General features: G+C 45.6%; 1 protein-coding gene across 3 annotated transcripts in view; it reads left to right on the top strand.

Annotated features, from left to right (window-relative positions):
• The window catches only part of cacul1 (CDK2 associated cullin domain 1), a 130720-nt gene that overhangs the window by 98651 nt on the left and 13619 nt on the right, over positions 1-18450 (top strand). The gene's annotated exons all lie outside the window — the stretch shown is intronic.

Genomic DNA, 18450 nt, shown 5'->3' with positions numbered 1-18450 from the left:
CCTCATATCCTTAACTATTTCAGCACCTTTTATGCGGTATTTTATCTTTTTTTTTTCCCCTTCCTACATGTAGTACTTTATACTTAACCCGAGTAAAATTTTGCCTGCTATTGTTCTGCCTATTTACGTATTTATTTTGTAGGCCTTGAGTTGCTCCCCAGATTGAGCTGCTTTCCTAGATCTTGCCTGGAGCTGCTGAATCTAGTTAGTTAAACGAAAAACAATTGGGATCCAAACAGTGTTCTACAGTACTCCACTTAGCACTCCTCCATGACCTAAACTCAGCACTCCACACTGTTCTAACTCTATCTAGTTTGGCTGCATCCTATCGGCCAGCTGATTTTTATACATCAGATTTTACCATAAATTTCCAGCATGTGTGGTTCTGTGTGGAGCTTTATGATGTACTTTTTTGAAGTCTTACTCAAACCTTGCTGCGCCAATATGCTTTCCACCTCCACATGGGCCACAACTGCCATACGTTGGAAGCTGTAGGGTCCGATCTTGGTGCAAAGGAAGCTCTTTAAGTCAGGGATCCACTCTCTGGACTTCCCTCCCCCATTCTGGCATGTTGTGTGCTCAACTTGCCCTGCAGGGAGAAAATAGCATCCCATAAGTTCATTTGTGTGAGAAGCTTCTTTTCAGGCATTGAAATCTTCTCTTCAAGCAGAAAAAAAGCTGCAAATTCATCATTGTGGAAAGGCTGTCTGACATGGCAACTGACTTTTACAGCTTATTTGTCTTTGAGTTCTGTTTTGAACAACCAAACAATGCCTAGCCAACCTTTGCCCACTCTTGAAAGCAAAAACGCAGACAAACTTTATGCTTTTAATAGAGTTTTGAATTGAGACTCTGAAAATGCTTACCTTGCCTGCTCTGGTCATGTCATTATACTTTTTCCTGCATTGGCTCTCTGTGGCACTGTGAAGGTTGCGAATAGGATCTCTGCCATCTCCCTCTATGCCACCATACTAATTTCGTGAGGAGCCCTCGCCCCCTCAATCCCCAGAAGCTGCTCATGACTTCTCTGCACTACATCCAGGAAGACCCGCAGGCCCTCTTCTCCAGAGCTTTGCAATCACTTCTTGGATTCCTCTTGGACGTACTTCTATGGAAAAGTGTTCTGCAATACACTTAATTACTTTTTACTGCATTGTAAAAAGGTAAAATGTAAACTTTTTTAAAGTTAATTTGCGATCTTTTTCAGAAATCGCTTGTCATTCAGCATGGACTTGTGAAAGGAAGGTTGTGTCTGACTAACTTGATTGAATTTTTTGAGGAATTAACAAGGAGGATTGATGAAGGTAGTACAGTTCATGTGGTCCACATGGATTTTAGCAAGGCTTTTGACAAGGTCCCACATGGCAGACTGGTTAAAAAAAATAAAACCCCATGGGATCCAGGGGAATGTAGCAAGCTGGATACAAAATTGGCTCAGTGGCAGGAAACAGGGTAATTGTTACTGGGTGTTTTTGCGACTGGAAAGCTGTTTCCAGTGGAGTTCCACAGGGTTCAGTACTAGGTCCCCTGTTTTTTGTGGTACATATTAACGATTTGGACGTAAATGTAGGGGAAATGATCAAGAAGTTTACTGACGACGCAAAAATTGGATGCGTGGTTGATAGCGAGGAGGATAGCTGTAGACTGCAGGAAAATATCAATGGACTGGTCAGGTGGGCAGAAAAGTGGCAAATGGAATTTAACCCAGAGAATTGTGATGTGATGCATTTGGGGAGGTCAAACAAGGCAAAGGAATACACAATAAAAGGGAGGATAGTGAGAGGTGTCGAGGAAGTGAGGGACTTTGGAGTATATGTCCACAGATCCCTGAAGATAGCAGGATAGATCGATAAGGTGGTTCAGAAGGCACATGGAATCCTTTCCTATATTAGCCGAGGCATAGAATATAAGAGCAGGGAGGCTATGCTGGAACCATATAAAACGTTAGTTAGGCCACAACTTGTGTGCTGTGTGCAGTTCTAGTCAGCTTATTACAGAAAGGATGTAATTGCACTAGAGAGGGTACAGAAGAGATTTATGAGGATGTTGTCAGGACTGGAAAATTGCAGATATGTGGAAAAATTGGATAGGCTGGGGTTGCTCTTCTTGGAACAGAGGAGGCTGAGGGAAAATTTGATTGTGATGTCCAAAATTGTGAGGGGCCTGCATAGAGTGGATGGAAAGGGCTTATTTACCTTAGCAGAGGGTTCAGTGACTAGGGGGCATAGATTTTAAAGTGATTGATAGAAGGATTAGAGGGGGAGATGAGGAGGTCTTTTCACCCAGAGGGTGGTGGGAATCTGGAACTCACTGCCTGAAAGGGTAGTAGAGGCAGAAAACCTCATCTAATTTAAAACGTGCCTGGATGCGCAGCTGAAGTGCCATAATCTGCAGGGCTGTGGACCAAATGCTGGAAAGTGGGATAGGCTGGATGACTTTTGTTTCCTGCTGGTGCAGACACAATGTGCAAGTGGCTTCTTTCTGTGCCATAAAGTTGCAATGATTCTCGCCTCAGTGCCACACCTCAATCTGAGTTATGGTGACTCATTGTTTTTAGCTTTTTATAGTCGTCGTCAGTCCTTCGAAACGTGTATGATGTCTGTCAGGGTTCATGGTTTGTGTGTCTTCAGGTGACTCAGCAAGCCAATTCTGGAACTGCAGGTCTTTGCACAGAGAGGGCAAGTATTGCCCTGTGGGGGAGGGGGTTGTCGAGCCAGTGTCATCCTCCTCCTTCCGCTTTCAATGCTTCTCCGCAGCAGAGTTTATGCGGTGTTATGATCAGGTGAGGAGGGGTCGAAGGGCTCCCTTCTTTTCGCTCTCCTTGTTTGACCACAACAGATTTATTTCTTTATGTGGATGTACTTGCCAATTCAGTGATTGTTTCCTTGTTTACACACCATGATCATAAAAAGAGCCAATCGGACAGGTTTTCTCGAGTTTAATGAAGAGTGAGGTTAACTTTATTGTACTTAAACCGATCTAAGTAAAATAATAAAATACGTTCCAACTTATACACACACGTACGCACAAACAAATAGATTACAGAGTGGGGGAAGGATAGATTGGTCGAATTAGAGTCCAGAGAAATAAAAAGTCTGTGGAAGTTGGTGACTCGGCTGGTTTCAGTCTGAATTCGGTGGTCCTAAGGCTTCCGGTTTGAAGAGGTAGACGCTGATTCACTGGTTCTCTGGGAGACAGTAATGTGACTGAATTCCTTCGAGAGAGATCTCTCTCTTTTTCAGTAAAGTTCTCTACTGCGTAGCTGAAGGAGGTTTCTGTCTGTCCTTTCTGGAAAATTCTCTACCCACAATAGCTCCCTTGTCAAGCTTAAGTCATTAAGTACAGTTCAGTTAAACCACTGACCACTACAGTCTGCAGCAGGGAATATGCCTTGGTGCTCATGGTCAGCAGACAGAGTTCGAGGCTTGCAAGGTTTGAGTGGTTCATCTCCACCAGTTTAATATTCAGGTTTCCAGCGGGTGGATTAAAAAATCATCACGTTTTCATGACAGTGGCGAGTTTCCGACTATTGGATGAGGGATTGTCACATGGCACAGTCAGCGGCAATTTGCTCCCACACACTGATGTCAAATTTGTCCCCTTTTCAATGAGGCCTTCAGAGTGTCCATAAAACTGTGTCTTTGTTCCCGGTGCCATTCTTGCGTTGTGAAAAGAGGATCTGCTTTGGAAGCCAATTATTTGGCATGCGGATGGAATGTCCAGACCAGTGGAGCTGATTTTGAATGGTCATGGGTGCGATGCTGGAAGAATTGGCTTCAGTGAGGATGCTGGAGTTTGTTTGCCTGTCTTCCCACTTGACTTTGAGTATCCTGCGGAGGCGCTGCTAGTAGAAATTCTCCAGCGTCCAGAGGTGCCTTAAATAGGTGACCCAAATCTCACTGCCATATAGAAGAGTGGTGACAACAACAGCATTATTGAGTAGAGCCTTTGTCCTCATATGGAGATCTCTGTTGTTGAAGACACAGTTGTGCAATTTTTGGAAGGCTGTGCTGGATCTCCACTTCGGTGACCTTTTGAGAAAGGTAGCTGCTGAGATATGGGAAGTGACTTCGAAGTCTCCCCACCAATAACAGTAGCTGGAGATGTAAATGTTCGTCTGGGGGAGGGCTAGTGGAGGATTTTGGTCTTGCTGATGCCGTGAGGGAACAATCCTTTTGTATAGCATGTGGTTGTAAGTCACTGGGCACAAAGTTCATAAGGCCATAGATGCAACATTGACATTCCAGCAATTTGCAGCACAGATATAGTGCGGTGACAATGATGAGCTAAAGAGTACAATTAACGTCATTCACTGCCAAACCCACCATTGCAGCAATTTCTGGCTGATTGGATGTTTTTCGGGCTGGAGGAAGGGTTGTAGTGGAGTTCCCCAGGGATCGGTGTTGGGACCCTTGCTTTTCCAGATATATATTAATGTGTTTAGGTTAAAACAAAATATATGATTATAATTCAAGATTACTGGTTTTGGTCTTTACTTGATGGTGGATTTTGTTTCTTTCATTGAAAAATGGGCTTTCACCAGTTTAAAAATAAAATATTGCAAAATATAAGCATTTCAGCTTTTATGTAGGATTTATTGTAGGTGTATCTGTTTTTGGCACATTTGGGAACTTATTCATGATATGCAGCAAAGGCCTGCTCGGGTCTGCAAATGAGACCCGACCCGGCCCGAGTCCTTCCATTTTATTTTCCCATGTCCGACCCGACCATCAGTTAACCTACCTTCCGCTTTTCACTTTGTTCCTTACCTCGCAAGCTTGAGATAACTGTAACAAAACTACCTTTAAAGTCCAAAAAGTAACATTAGAGTCACTTAGCTGAGGTGGTGATAGAATGTGTTCGACCCAACCCGACCCGAGCCCGAATGCCGGACCCGACCCAACGCATGTCGTCTGGTCCCATTGGGTTCAGGTCGGGAAGCAGGCCTTTAATGTGCAGTACTGACACAACCAAAAGGATGCAAATACTACCTTGATGCGAACAAGAGGGGACCTTATAGTGTCCTGTACCAGTTGAGAGTTAAATCCCTCAGTCCTTGTAACTCATGATCTCCATTTCAAAGAACAAAGAAAATTACAGTACAGGAACAGGCCCTTCGGCCCTCCAAGCCTTCGCTGATCCAGATCCTCTATCTAAACATGTCGCCTATTTTCTAAGGGTCTGTATCTCTTTGCTTCCTGCCCATTCATGTATCTGTCTAGATACATCTTAAAAGACGCTATCGTGCCCGCGTCTACCACCTCTGCTGGCAACGCATATCCCCCCTAAACTTTTCCCCTCTCACTTTGAACTCGTGACCCCTAGTAATTGAATCCCCCACTCTGGGGGAAAAAGCTTCTTGCTATCCACCCTGTCTATACCTCTCATGATTTTGTACACCTCAATCAGGTCCCCCCCTCAACCTCCGTCTTTCTAATAAAAATAATCCTAATCTACTCAACCTCTCTTCATAGCTAGCGCCCTCCATACCAGGCAACATCCTGGTGAACCTCCTCTGCACCCTCTCCAAAGCATCTACATCCTTTTGGTAATGTGGCGACCAGAACTGCAAGCAGTATTCCAACTGTGGCCGAACCAAAGTCTTATACAACTGTAACATGACCTGCCAACCCTTGTACTCAATACCCCGTCTGATGAAGGAAAGCATGCTGTATGCCTTCTTGATCACTCTATTGACCTGCGTTGCCACCTTCAGGGAACAATGGACCTGAACACCCAAATCTCTCTGTACATCAATTTTCCCCAGGACTTTTCCATTTACTGTATAATTCACTCTTGAATTGGATCTTCCAAAATGCATCACCTCGCATTTGCCCTGATTGAACTCCATCTGCCATTTCTCTGCCCAACTCTCCAATCTATCTATATTCTGCTGTATTCTCTTGACAGTCCCCTTCACTATCTGCTACTCCACCAATCTTAGTGTCGTCTGCAAACTTGCTAATCAGACCACCTATACTTTCCTCCAAATCATTTATGTATATCACAAACAACAGTGGTCCCAGCACGGATCCCTGTGGAACACCACTGGTCACACGTCTCCATTTTGAGAAACTCCCTTCCACTGCTACTCTCTGTCTCCTGTTGCCCAGCCAGTTCTTTATCCATCTAGCTAGTACACCCTGGACCCCATGCGACTTCACTTTCTCCATCAGCCGACCATGGGGAACCTTATCAAACGCCTTACTGAAGTCCATGTATATGACATCTACAGCCCTTCCCTCATCAATCAACTTTGTCACTTCCTCAAAGAATTCTATTAAGTTGGTAAGACATGACCTTCCCTGCACAAAACCATGTTGCCTATCACTGATAAGCCCATTTTCTTCCAAATGGGAATAGATCCTATCCCTCAGTATCTTCTCCAGCAGCTTCCCTACCACTGACGTCAGGCTCACCGGTCTATAATTACCTGGATTTTCCCTGCTACCCTTCTTAAACAAGGGGACAACATTAGCAATTCTCCAGTCCTCCAGGACCTCACCCGTGCTTAAGGATGCTGCAAAGATATCTGTTAAGGCCCCAGCTATTTCCCCTCTCGCTTCCCTCCGAAACCTGGGATAGATCCCATCCGGACCTGGGGACTTGTCCACCTTAATGCCTTTTAGAATACCCAACGCTTCCTCCCTCCTTATGCCGACTTGACCTAGAGTAATCAAACATCTGTCCCTAACCTCAACATCCGTCATGTCCCTCTCCTCGGTGAATACCGATGCAAAGTACTCGTTTGGAATCTCACCCATTTTCTCTGACTCCACGCATAACTTTCCTCCTTTGTCCTTGAGTGGGCCAATCCTTTCTCTAGTTACCCTCTTGCTCCTTATATATGAATAAAAGGCTTTGGGATTTTCCTTAACCCTGTTTGCTAAAGATATTTCATGACCCCTTTTAGCCCTCTTGATTCCTCGTTTTAGATTGGTCCTACATTCCCGATATTCTTTCAAAGCTTCGTCTTTCTTCAGCCTCCTAGACCTTATGTATGTTTCCTTTTTCCTCTTAGCTAGTCTCACAATTTCACCTGTCATCCATGGTTCCCTAATCTTGCCATTTCTATCCCTCATTTTCACAGGAACATGTCTCTCCTGCATGCTAATCAACCTCTCTTTAAAAGCCTCCCACATATCAAATGTAGATTTACCTTCAAACAGCTGCTCCCAATCTACATTCCCCAGCTCCTGCCGAATTTTGGTATAGTTGGCCTTCCCCCAATTTAGCACTCTTCCTTTAGGACCACTCTCGTCTTTGTCCATGAGTATTCTAAAACTTACGGAATTGTGATCACTATTCCCAAAGTAGTCCCCTACTGAAACTTCAACCACCTGGCCGGGCTCATTCCCCAACACCAGGTCCAGTATGGCCCCTTCCCGAGTTGGACTATTTACATACTGCTCTAGAAAACCCTCCTGGTTGCTCCTTACAAATTCTGCTCCATCTAGACCTCTAACACTAAGTGAATCCCAGTCAATGTTGGGAAAATTAAAATCTCCTATCACCACCACCCTGTTGCTCCTACATCTTTCCATAATCTGTTTACATATTTGTACCTCTATCTCACGCTCGCTGTTGGGAGGCCTGTAGTACAGCCCCAACATTGTTACCACACCCTTCCTATTTCTGAGTTCTGCCCATATTGCCTCACTGCTCGGGTCCTCCATAGTGCCCTCCTTCAGCACAGCTGTGATATCCTCTTTGACCAGTAATGCAACTCCTCCACCCCTTTTACCTCCCTCTCTATCCCGCCTGAAGCATCGATATCCTGGGATATTTAGTTGCCAATCGTGCCCTTCCCTCAACCAAGTCTCAGTAATAGCAATAACATCATACTCCCAGGTAATAATCCAAGCCCTAAGTTTATCTGCCTTACCTACTACACTTCTTGCATTAAAGCAAATGCACCTCAGACCACCACTCCCTTTGCGTTCAACGTCTGCTCCCTGCCTACTCTTCCCCTTAGTCACGCTGACTTCATTATCTAGTTCCTTACAGGCTTTAGTTACTACCTCCTTACTGTCCACTGACCTCCTCATTTGGTTCCCATCTCCCTGCCACATTAGTTTAAACCCTCCCCAACGGCGTTAGCAAAAGCACCCCCAAGGAAATTGGTTCCGGCCCGGCCCAGGTGTAGACCGTCCAATTTGTAATAGTCCCACCTCCCCCAAAACCGGTCCCAATGTCCCAAAATTCTGAACCCCTCTCTCCTGCACCATCTCTCAAGCCACGCATTCATCCTGACTATTCTTTCATTTCTACTCTGACTATCACGTGGCACTGGTAGCAATCCTGAGATTACTACCTCTGAGGTCCTACTTTTTAACTTGGCTCCTAACTCCCTAAATTCTGCTTGTCGGACCTCATCCCGTTTTTTACCTATATCATTGGTACCTATGTGCACAACGACAACTGGCTGTTCACCCTCCCCTTTCAGAATGTTCTGCAGCCGATCTGAGACATCCCTGACCCGAGCACCTGGGAGGCAACATACCATTCGGGAGTCTCGTTTTTGACCACAGAACCGCCTATCTACTCCCCTTACAATCGAATCCCCGATGACTGTAGCCCTTCCACTCTTTTTCCCGCCCTTCCGAACAGCAGAGCCAGCCACGGTGCCATGAACCTGGCTACTGCTGCCTTCCCCTGGTGAGCCATCTCCCTCAACAGTATCCAAAATGGTATACCTGTTTTGGAGGGAGATGACTGCAGGGGACACCTGCGCTGCCTTCCTGCTCTTTCTCTGCCTTTTGGTCACCCATTCCCTTTCTCCCTCAGCAATCCTAATCTGTGGTGTGACCAATTCGCTAAACGTGCTATCCACGACCTCCTCAGCATCGCGGATGCTCCAAAGTGAGTCCATCCACAGCTCCAGAGCCGTCATGCGGTCTAACAAGAGCTGCAGCTGGACACACTTCCAGCACGTGAAGGAGTCAGGGACATCAGCCGTGTCCCTGTGCTCCCACATTGAGCAAGAGGAGCATAACACGGGTCTGAGATCTCCTGCCATTTTTAATCTTAAGCTTAACTTAGTCTTAACTTAGATAAATGAAAAAGGAACGAAAAGATTTTACCAATCACACGAAAAAAAAAATAGAAAAAGCCTTACCCTATCTGCACACCACCGAGTCCTTTTTTTTTTGGTTAGAGGAGGAGGGCGGGTGCGAGGCACTACAGGTGTAGTGTCGCGAGTTCAGCCGCTGCCCAAATATATAGGACTTACTTACCCAGCTGCCACCTCGCTCTCCCTGTCGCCGCGGCAAAAAAAAAAGCTGTTCATTTCACTGCCACCAGCGCTCGATGTTTCTTTGCCTCTTGCATTTTTTCTCCTCTTTGGCTGTTGGCCATTGTTACTCCCTTGAGCCTTTTGTAGCAATTAAATAAGTGAATGAATGAACAATGTAATGTCTCTTTGTGACAATATGCTGCTGCTTAATGAGGATATTTTTCAGTAGCTGCTGCACTAAGCTTTAAATTGTAAACTTTGCTTCGGTAAACATCAATCACTGTAATGAGCTCCATTAGATTTTAAATAGCAAGTCTTTTCCACTTGTTTACCTTCCTAACTAATGCACTCCTCTCCTGAAAGTGCTAGCTCAATAAGCAGCGTAAGAGCCCTGGAGAAGGCAGTCTTGCACCACTTGGGACTGACACCACACAGAGTATAAATATATATGTCAAACCCATTTTATAAATTCTTGGGATCAAACACCTACTGGTATACAGAATACAATATCACAGAATCGTTACAGCGCAGAAGGAAGCCATTCGGCCCATCATGTCCACACAGGCTCTCTGAAAAAGCAACTCCCTCAGTTCCATTCCCCTGCCTTTTCCCCATAACCCTGCACATTCTTCCTTTTCATATAATTGTCTAATTCCCTTTTGAATGCTTCAGTTGAACCTGCCTCCACCACGTTCTCAGGCAGCGCATTCCAGACCTTAACCACTTGCTGCATGAAAAAGTTTCTCTTCATGTCACTTTTGCTTCTCTTACCAAATACTTTAAATCTGTGCCATCTCATTCTTGCGCCTTTCACGAGTGGGAACATTTCTCCCTATCTACTCTGTCCAGGCCCCTCATGATTTTGAATATCTCTATCAAATCACCTCTCGGCCTTCTCTCCAAGGAAAAAAAATGCTAACTTCTCCAATCTATCTTCATAACTGAAATTCCTCATCCCTGGAACTATTCTCATGAATCTTTTCTGTACTCTTTCCAATGCTCTCACGTCTTTCCTAAAGTGCGGCGCCCAGAATTGGACGCAATACTCCAGCTGAGGCCAAACTAGTGTCTTATACAAGTTCAACATAACTTCCTTGCTCTTGTACTCTATGTCCCTATTAATAAAGCCCAGGAGACTGTATGCTTTATTAACCACCCTTAACCTGTCCTGCCACCTTCAATGACTTATGCATGTATACGCTTAGGTCCCTCTGCTCCCGCACCCCATTTAGAATTTTACCCTTTATTCTGTGTTGTCTCTTCATGTTCTTCCTACCAAAATGAATCACTTCACATTTCTGTGCATTGAACTTCATCTGCTACCTGTTTGCCCATTCCACCAACTTGTCTATGTTCTTTTGAAGTTCCACACTATCCTCCTCACAGTTCACAATGCTTCCAAGTTTCGTATCATCTGCAAACTTTGAAATTGTGCCCTGTACACCAAGGTCTAGGTCATTAATATATATCTGGAAAAGCAAGGGTTCCAACACCGATCCCTGGGGGACTCCACTACAACCCTTCCTCCAGCCCGAAAAACATCCATTAACCACTACAGTTTGTTTTCTGTCACTTCGCCAATTTCGTATCCATGTTGCTACCATCCCTTTTATTCCATGAGCTACAAGTTTGCTCACAAATCTTTTTGGCACTGTATCAAACACCTTTTGCAAGTCCATGTACACCACATCAACAGCATTGTACTCATCACTCTCTGTTACCTCCTCAAAAAACTCCAAGTTTAGTTAAACATGATTTTCCCTGAAAGCCATGCTGGCTTTCCTTAATTAAATCGCATTTGTCTATGTGACTTGATTTTGTCCCGAATTATTTTTTCTCGAAGTTTTCCCACCGCTGAAGTTAAACTGACTGGTCTGTAGTTGCTGGGCTTATCTTTACATCCTTTATATGAAGGCTCCAGAGTGTTGCTCTTTGCTACAGATGGAAAGCAATGTTTTAATTTAAAAAAAGGAATAAAGCTGGGTTCTTCTGTCACTCTAGCCTGAAATTCACACGTGACTGCAATTACTTGGATTAGCCTGTTTAGAGTAAAGAAGTCCTACCCTCAAGCCATTTCAAATGGCCCGCTGACTGACTCTCCGTTTGAGGAAAATTGCCAGTATAAACAGCTGACAAATCAGGCAAACAGCAGTGCTGGCTGGCATGGCCGTCCTCTTCCAGCAGTGCTCTTCTCCCCCTCAAGTCCAGTCGGGGCTTGGTTCTGGTGTATTCCTAAGCAGGTCATGCCACATTGTAGCTAGGCCAATATATTGGTAGTTAAAGTGGAAGTATGGCAGCTGCATTGGAAGTTTTTTTTTGTCTTGGGCATCTGTGAAGCAGTGGACATAAATTTTGCTCAGAATAGCCTTGCCTCTCTCCATCTCCTGTAGCCCTGCAACCCTCTGGGTTATCTGCAATCCTAATTCTGGCCTCTTGAGCATCCCTGATTTTAATCACTCCACCATTTTTGGCCAAGGCCTTAAGCTCTGGAATACCCTCTCTTAACCTCTCTGCCTCTCTTTCTTCCTTTAAGACACTCCTCAAAACCTTCCTCCTTGATTACGTTTTCAGTCATCTGTCCTAACATCTCATGATTGCATCTCCTGTGAAGCAATTTGGACTGTTTTATTACATTATCTACATTAGCCAGAGAATCACTTGCATTGACTTCTCTTCCCACTCCTGCACTATTACCTCTGGTGTCTCCCAAGGTTTTGTCTTTGATCCCCTCCTATTTCACATCTACATGCTGCCCCTCGGCGACATCATCCATAAGCACAGCTTTAGTTTTTACATGTATGCTGATGATACCCAACTCTACCTCCACCACCACCTCTCTCAACTTCTCCACTGTTGCTAAATTATCAGACTCCTTATCCGACATCAGTACTGGATGAGCAGAAATTTCCTTCAATTAAATATTAGTAAGGCTGAAACCGTTGTTTTCGGTCCCCGCTCCAAAATGTTCTTTACCTACTTGACTCCATCTCTCTCCCTAGCAATAGCCTGAGATTAAACCAGTCTGTTTGCAATCTTGGTGTCATATTTGACTCCGCGATGAGATTCCAACCGCATATTCGCGCCATCACTATGACTATTTCCATCTTGGGAACATCACCCGACTTCACCGCTCTCTTAGTTCATCTGCTGCTGAAACCCTCATTCATGCCGTTGTTACCTCTAGACTTGACTTTTCTAATGCACTCCTCGCTGGTCTCCCACATTCTAATCTCCAAAAACTTGGTCATCTAAAACTCTGCTGCCCATGAATTAATTCACACCAAGTCCCATGCACTTATCACCCCTATGCTCACTGACCTACATTGGCTCCTGGTCAAACAACATCTTGATTTGTAAAATTATCTTCCTTATTTTCAAATCCCTCCATGACCTCACTCCTTCCTATCTCTATAACTTCCTCCAGTCCCACAACCCTCCAAGATATCTGCCCTCATCTAATTCTGGTTTCTTGAGCATCCCTGATTTTTAATCGCTCCACCATTGGTGGCTGTGCCTTCAGCTGTCTAGGCTCTAAGCTCTAGAATTCCCTCTCTACACCTCTCCACCTCACTTTCCTCTTTTAAGACACTCCTTTAAAACCTACCTCTTTGACCAAGCTTTTGGCCATCTGATGTCTCCTTATATGGTTTGTGACATATTTTGTTTTAATAATGCTCCTGTGAAGCACCTTGGGACGTTTTATTACATTAAGGGTGCTATATAAATACAAGTTGGTGTTAAAGGCACTGTATAAATACAGGTTTTGTTTTTTTGAGGCTCAGAAGAAGGGGAAGTGGAGTCTGCCTCTGCCACTGCCTGTAAATACAGTCCCATTAGGTCAAGGTTGTTTCATTAAGTACCTCAGCCTTGTGAATTGGTGATCATACACTGAGAAGAAGCACAGCTTGATTTCCATGATCATTAATGGAGACACAGATACCAAAAGACTGTTTCTGACCTGACCTAGTAAACATTTCTCAAGACAGTGAAGCTACTAGCCACATCAGGAATTTTGGTGATCAAAATCATGATTAGCTTGCCCAAAAAGACTTTGGGATGTTTCTCAAAGAAGCTGGCCCCTACTCGAGGAATTAGAAGACTTTGACAGCAGCCCTAGTTTAGTTCATTAAACAGTGGTTTGTACATCATAGTGAGACAAAACACAAACGCAGAGGCATGCACTTACGCAAAAGATCAAAGATTCAAAAAGCAGTTCACTTTTAAAAGAATCAGAAAGAGACTTGAGGTTCTAGAAAATGTTATTTTCAAGTTGAGAAAATAAAGATTGTGCAAGTTAAACATTCTTTTGTTGTATCAAGCTACTGAGCCTGAACCCTGCCCGCCCAGCAGACTGTCTCTGTCTTCCGCACCACAACTCTCTGTGTGACATCCCTCTTCCAGTGACCCATCTACCTCCCCTTCACACTCCCAACCGGGGTCCAGATGCTGCTGTTTGTAACTTGCCTCTTTGAGTCTCAGTGCTACCAAACTTGTGTTGCCTGTGGCTATAGAGGTAAATAGGAATGACAAGTTAAAAAGTAGAAGAGTAACAGAGGAGAACAGGCAAACAGTGAAAATTAAAAGAAACAGTGAAAGTAATTGAGAGCTGAACTCTAGAAGCGAACAAAGAACAGTGCAGCACAGGAACAGGCCATTCGGCCCTCCAAGCCTGCGCCAATCTTGATGCCTGTCTAAACTAAAACCTTCTGCACTTCCCTCTATTCCCATCCTATTCATGTATTTGTCAAGATGCCTCTTAAACGTCGCTATTGTACCTGCTTCCACCACCTCCCCTGGCAGCAAGTTCCAGGCACTCACCACCCCCTGTGTAAAAAAACTTGCCTCGCACATCCCCTCTAAACTTTGCCCCTCGCACCTTAAACCTATGTCCCCTAGTAACTGACTCTTCCACCCTGGGAAAAAGCTTCTGACTATCCACTCTGTCCATGCCGCTCATAACTTTGTAAACCTCTATCATGTCGCTCCTCCACCTCCGTCGTTCCAGTGAAAACAATCCGAGTTTTTCCAACCTCTCCTCATAGCTAATGCCCTCCAGACCAGGCAACATCCTGGTAAACCTCATCTGTACCCTCTCCAAAGCCTCCACGTCCTTCTGGTAGTGAGGCGACCAGAATTGCACGCAATATTCTAAGTGTGGCCTAACTAAGGTTCTGTATAGCTGCAGCATGACTTGCCAATTTTTATACTCTGTGTCCTGACCAATGAAGGCAAGCATACCGTATGCTTTCTTGACTACCTTATCCACCTGCGTTGCCACTTTCAGTGACCTGTGGACCTGTACGCCCAAATCTCTCTGCCTGTCAATACTCCGAAGGGTTCTGCCATTTACTGTATACTTCCCATCTGTCATTTCCTCACATTTGTCCGGATTAAACTCCATCTGCCATTTCTCTGCCCAAGTCTCCAACCGATCTATATCCTGCTGTATCCTCTGACAATCCTCATCACTATCCGCAACTCCACCAACCTTTGTGTCGTCCGCAAACTTACTAATCAGACCAGCTACATTTTCCTCCAAATCATTTATATATACTACAAACAGCAAAGGTCCCAGCACTGATCCCTGCGGAACACCACTAGTCACAGCCCTCCATTCAGAAAAGCACCCTTCCACTGCTACCCGCTGTCTATGACTGAGCCAGTTCTGTATCCATCTTGCCAGCTCACCTCTGATCCCGTGTGACTTCACCTTTTGTACCAGTCTGCCATGAGAGACCTTGTGAAAGGCTTTACTGAAGTCCATAAAGACAACATCCACTGCCCTTCCTTCATCAATCATCTTCATCACTTCCTCAAAAAACTCAATCAAGTTAGTGAGACACGACCTCCCCTTCACAAAACCATGCTGCCTCTCGCTAATAAGTTCATTTGTTTCCAAATGGGAGTAAATCCTGTCCCGAAGAATCCTCTCTAATAATTTCCCTACCACTGACGTAAGGCTCATCGGCCTATAATTTCCTGGATTATCCTTGCTACCCTTCTTAAACATTGGCTATTCTCCAGTCCTCTGGGACCTCACCTTTAGCCAATGAGGATACAAAGATTTCTGTCAAGGCCCCAGCAATTTCATCCCTTGCCTCCCTCAGTACTCTGGGGTAGATCCCATCAGGCCCTGGGGACTTATCTACCTTAATGCTTTGCAAGACGCCCAACACCACCTCCTTTTTGATAACGACATAACCCAGACTATCTACACTCCCTTCCCTAGACTCATCATCCACCAAGTCCTTCTCTTTGGTGAATACTAATGCAAAGTACTCATTTAGTACCTCGCCCATTTCCTCTGGCTCCATACATAGATTCCCTACGCTGTCCTTGAGTGGGCCAACCCTTTCCCTGGTTACCCTCTTGCTCTTTATATACATATAAAAAGCCTTGGGATTCTCCTTAATCCTGTTTGCCAATGACTTTTCATGACCCCTTTTAGCCCTCCTGACTCCTTGCTTAAGTTCCTTCCTATTTTCTTTATATTCCTCAAGGGCTTCGTCTGTTCTCAGCCTTCTAGCCCTTACGAATGCTTCCTTTTTCTTTTTGACTAGGTTCACAATATCCCTCGTTATCCAAGCTTATCCTTCTTCCTCACAGGAACATGCAGGTCCTGGATTCTAATCAACTAACGTTGAAAGACTCCCACATGTCAGATGTTGATTTACCCTCAAACAGTCGCCCCCAATCTAAATTCTTCAGTTCCTGCCTAATATTGTTATATTTAGCCTTCCCCCAATTTAGTACCTTCACCCGAGGACTACTCTTATCTTTATCCACAAGTACCTTAAAACTTATGGAATTATGGTCACTGTTCCCGAAGTGCTCCCCTACGAGACTTCGACCACCTGGCCCGGCTCATTCCCCAATACCAGGTCCAGTACAGCCCCTTCCCTAGTTGGACTATCTACATATTGTTTCAAGAGCTCTCCTGGATGCTCCTTACAAATTCTGCCCCATCCAAGCCCCTATCACTAAGTGAGTCCCAGTCAATATAGGGGAAGTTAAAATCACCCACCACTATAACCCTGTTACCTTTACATCTTTCCAAAATCTATCTACATATCTGCTCCTCTACCTCCCGCTGGCTGTTAGGAGGCCTGTAGTAAACCCCCAACATCGTGACTGCACCCTTCCTATTCCTGAGCTCCACCCATATTGCCTCACTGCATGACCCCTCTGAGGTGTCCTCCCGCAGTACAGCTGTGATATTCTCCTTAACCAGTAATGCAACTCCCCCACCCCTTTTACATCCCCCTCTATCCTGCCTGAAGCTTCTAAATCCCGGAGGGATTCGTGAAGGAGGGAGACGGAAACAGGAAGACAGACACAAGTACAGAATTGAAGGATGTTGAAATGACTTTGTCCAAAAACTTTAAAAAGCTCGTAGTGTTCAACATGGGGCTGTATTTTCGTCAGAGGTGGGAAACAAGGGCCGGATTTGTCTTTGCTTCAGAAACCTGCCTCTGGTGTGAACCTGATTTAAAGTGACGATGTTCAAGTGAGTAAGTTTTAATTGGTATGGATAAGGGTTTCTGTCCAATTGGATCCAGTAGGGACGGGAATGAAGACGGGTCAGATCAAGTGTGGGACCCATTTCGACTCCCCATGGCAGCCATCACAGGCTGCTGGCTCTCCTAGAGGATAAAACTGGTTTGTTACAAAGCCTCCCACTGATCCAAAGGGAGGTGAGATGATTCAAGAGCCAGAGGCCTAGCACCCAGGGTTGGGCTGACCCTCGCTTCATTGATGTGGGCATGTATCTCATGGTGGAGGCCATGAGGGAGAGGAGGAAGGCCCTTTTCCTGGAGGGTGGCCGGAGGCGGTCACCACCTGAGACCAAACAGGCCTGGCTCCTGATTACTGCTGCCGTGAGTGGCAGAAGTGAGACGTAGAAAACTTGGACCTGGTGCCGAAAAAGGTTCAATGAGTTGATACACTCCGGCAAGGTGAGTGGGCCCCCCGCCCTCCAGCAGATACAATTCCTGAGGAGCCTCAAGCGCATGATGCTCCTAAATATGGGAGGGGTGTGTGCCCAGGTGACTTACTGACCCCTTAGAATGGCTCACAGCCATAGTGCTGCTGAGGACCTGTTACCACTGAGATATGCAGCTCCTAATGGGTAGGGGCAGATTACATTGCCCGCAATGCCTTATCTCATTCTATTTTGTCCTTGCAGGAGAAACGTGTGCACAATGTGAGGGAAGGGGCCCAGGTTGGAGGAGGGGTGCCCTTCATCTATCAAATATCCCTCATGGAAGAGACAGCAATGAGCTAGACAGGATACAGGGTGAGGAGGCAGTCTGGGCTGGCAAACAGGAGCTCCTGGTGCACCTGGTACTTACATAGTACAAATTGTTCATTAAGGGGGTACAGTGCACTCCACGCCATCTGTTAGCGGGTTACACATTTGATGGCCTCAGCACTGAAGAGGTTTCTACTCCTAGGCTAGCTCTCGTCATCTTTTGTGTCTCCTGCAGGTGCAGATGTCCATCCTAGGGCATCCACTCCCTCTACCTTCATGGGCCTCAGCTGCACAAGGAAGAAGAAGCACTGTCACACCTGACCAGCACACAGTCCACCAGCATAAATATTCACATCAGCGGGTCCTCAAATGTGTGTAGATCTGGTGGCACAGTGTGATGATCATGACACTAGTGTGCAGGAAGAGGTGTCAGAGGCAGAGGGAGCTGTGGTCAGTTCCCCTCAGAGGATGGAGGACAGACAGAGCCCTGCTCCACTGGACACAGATGCAGAGCCTCAGGAGTCACTGGAAAGAAGGCTGAACCTTAAACTGCAGCAGGAGATGTGCTCCGACATGTCAAAGTTAGTTCCCTGAGGCAGTGCGAGGTCTTAGGCAGAGGGTGGAGAAGTCCATCCAGCTCATGTACACCACAAAGACTCAGCTAAGAGCACATGAGCTCCTCCATAGAGAGTGCGGTGAGCTCTTGGACAGCCATATGCGGCATCAGTTGGATGCAGGAGCTGCGCGCTGATGTCCTCAATATCCATGAGATGTAGGGTAGAATGGACCTATCAGTGGCACTGGTGGTGCAGAGATCCTTGGAGGGGATGCCAGCTATGTCCTAGCTCGTGTCCTCTGCCAGGCAACCGGCATGCCCGGCAAGGGCTGAGGATGTCATGGAAGAGGATGAGGGTGCCCTCCTCATGGAGTGCTCTCATCATCCTCAGCCTCCGTGGCCCCTCCA

This window comes from Heterodontus francisci, chromosome 20 (genome assembly GCF_036365525.1).
Source record: "Heterodontus francisci isolate sHetFra1 chromosome 20, sHetFra1.hap1, whole genome shotgun sequence".
In the NCBI taxonomy this organism is placed as follows: Eukaryota; Metazoa; Chordata; class Chondrichthyes; order Heterodontiformes; family Heterodontidae; genus Heterodontus; species Heterodontus francisci.
Note: the sequence above shows the minus strand (reverse complement) of the source record. Positions and strands in the feature narration are given on the sequence as shown.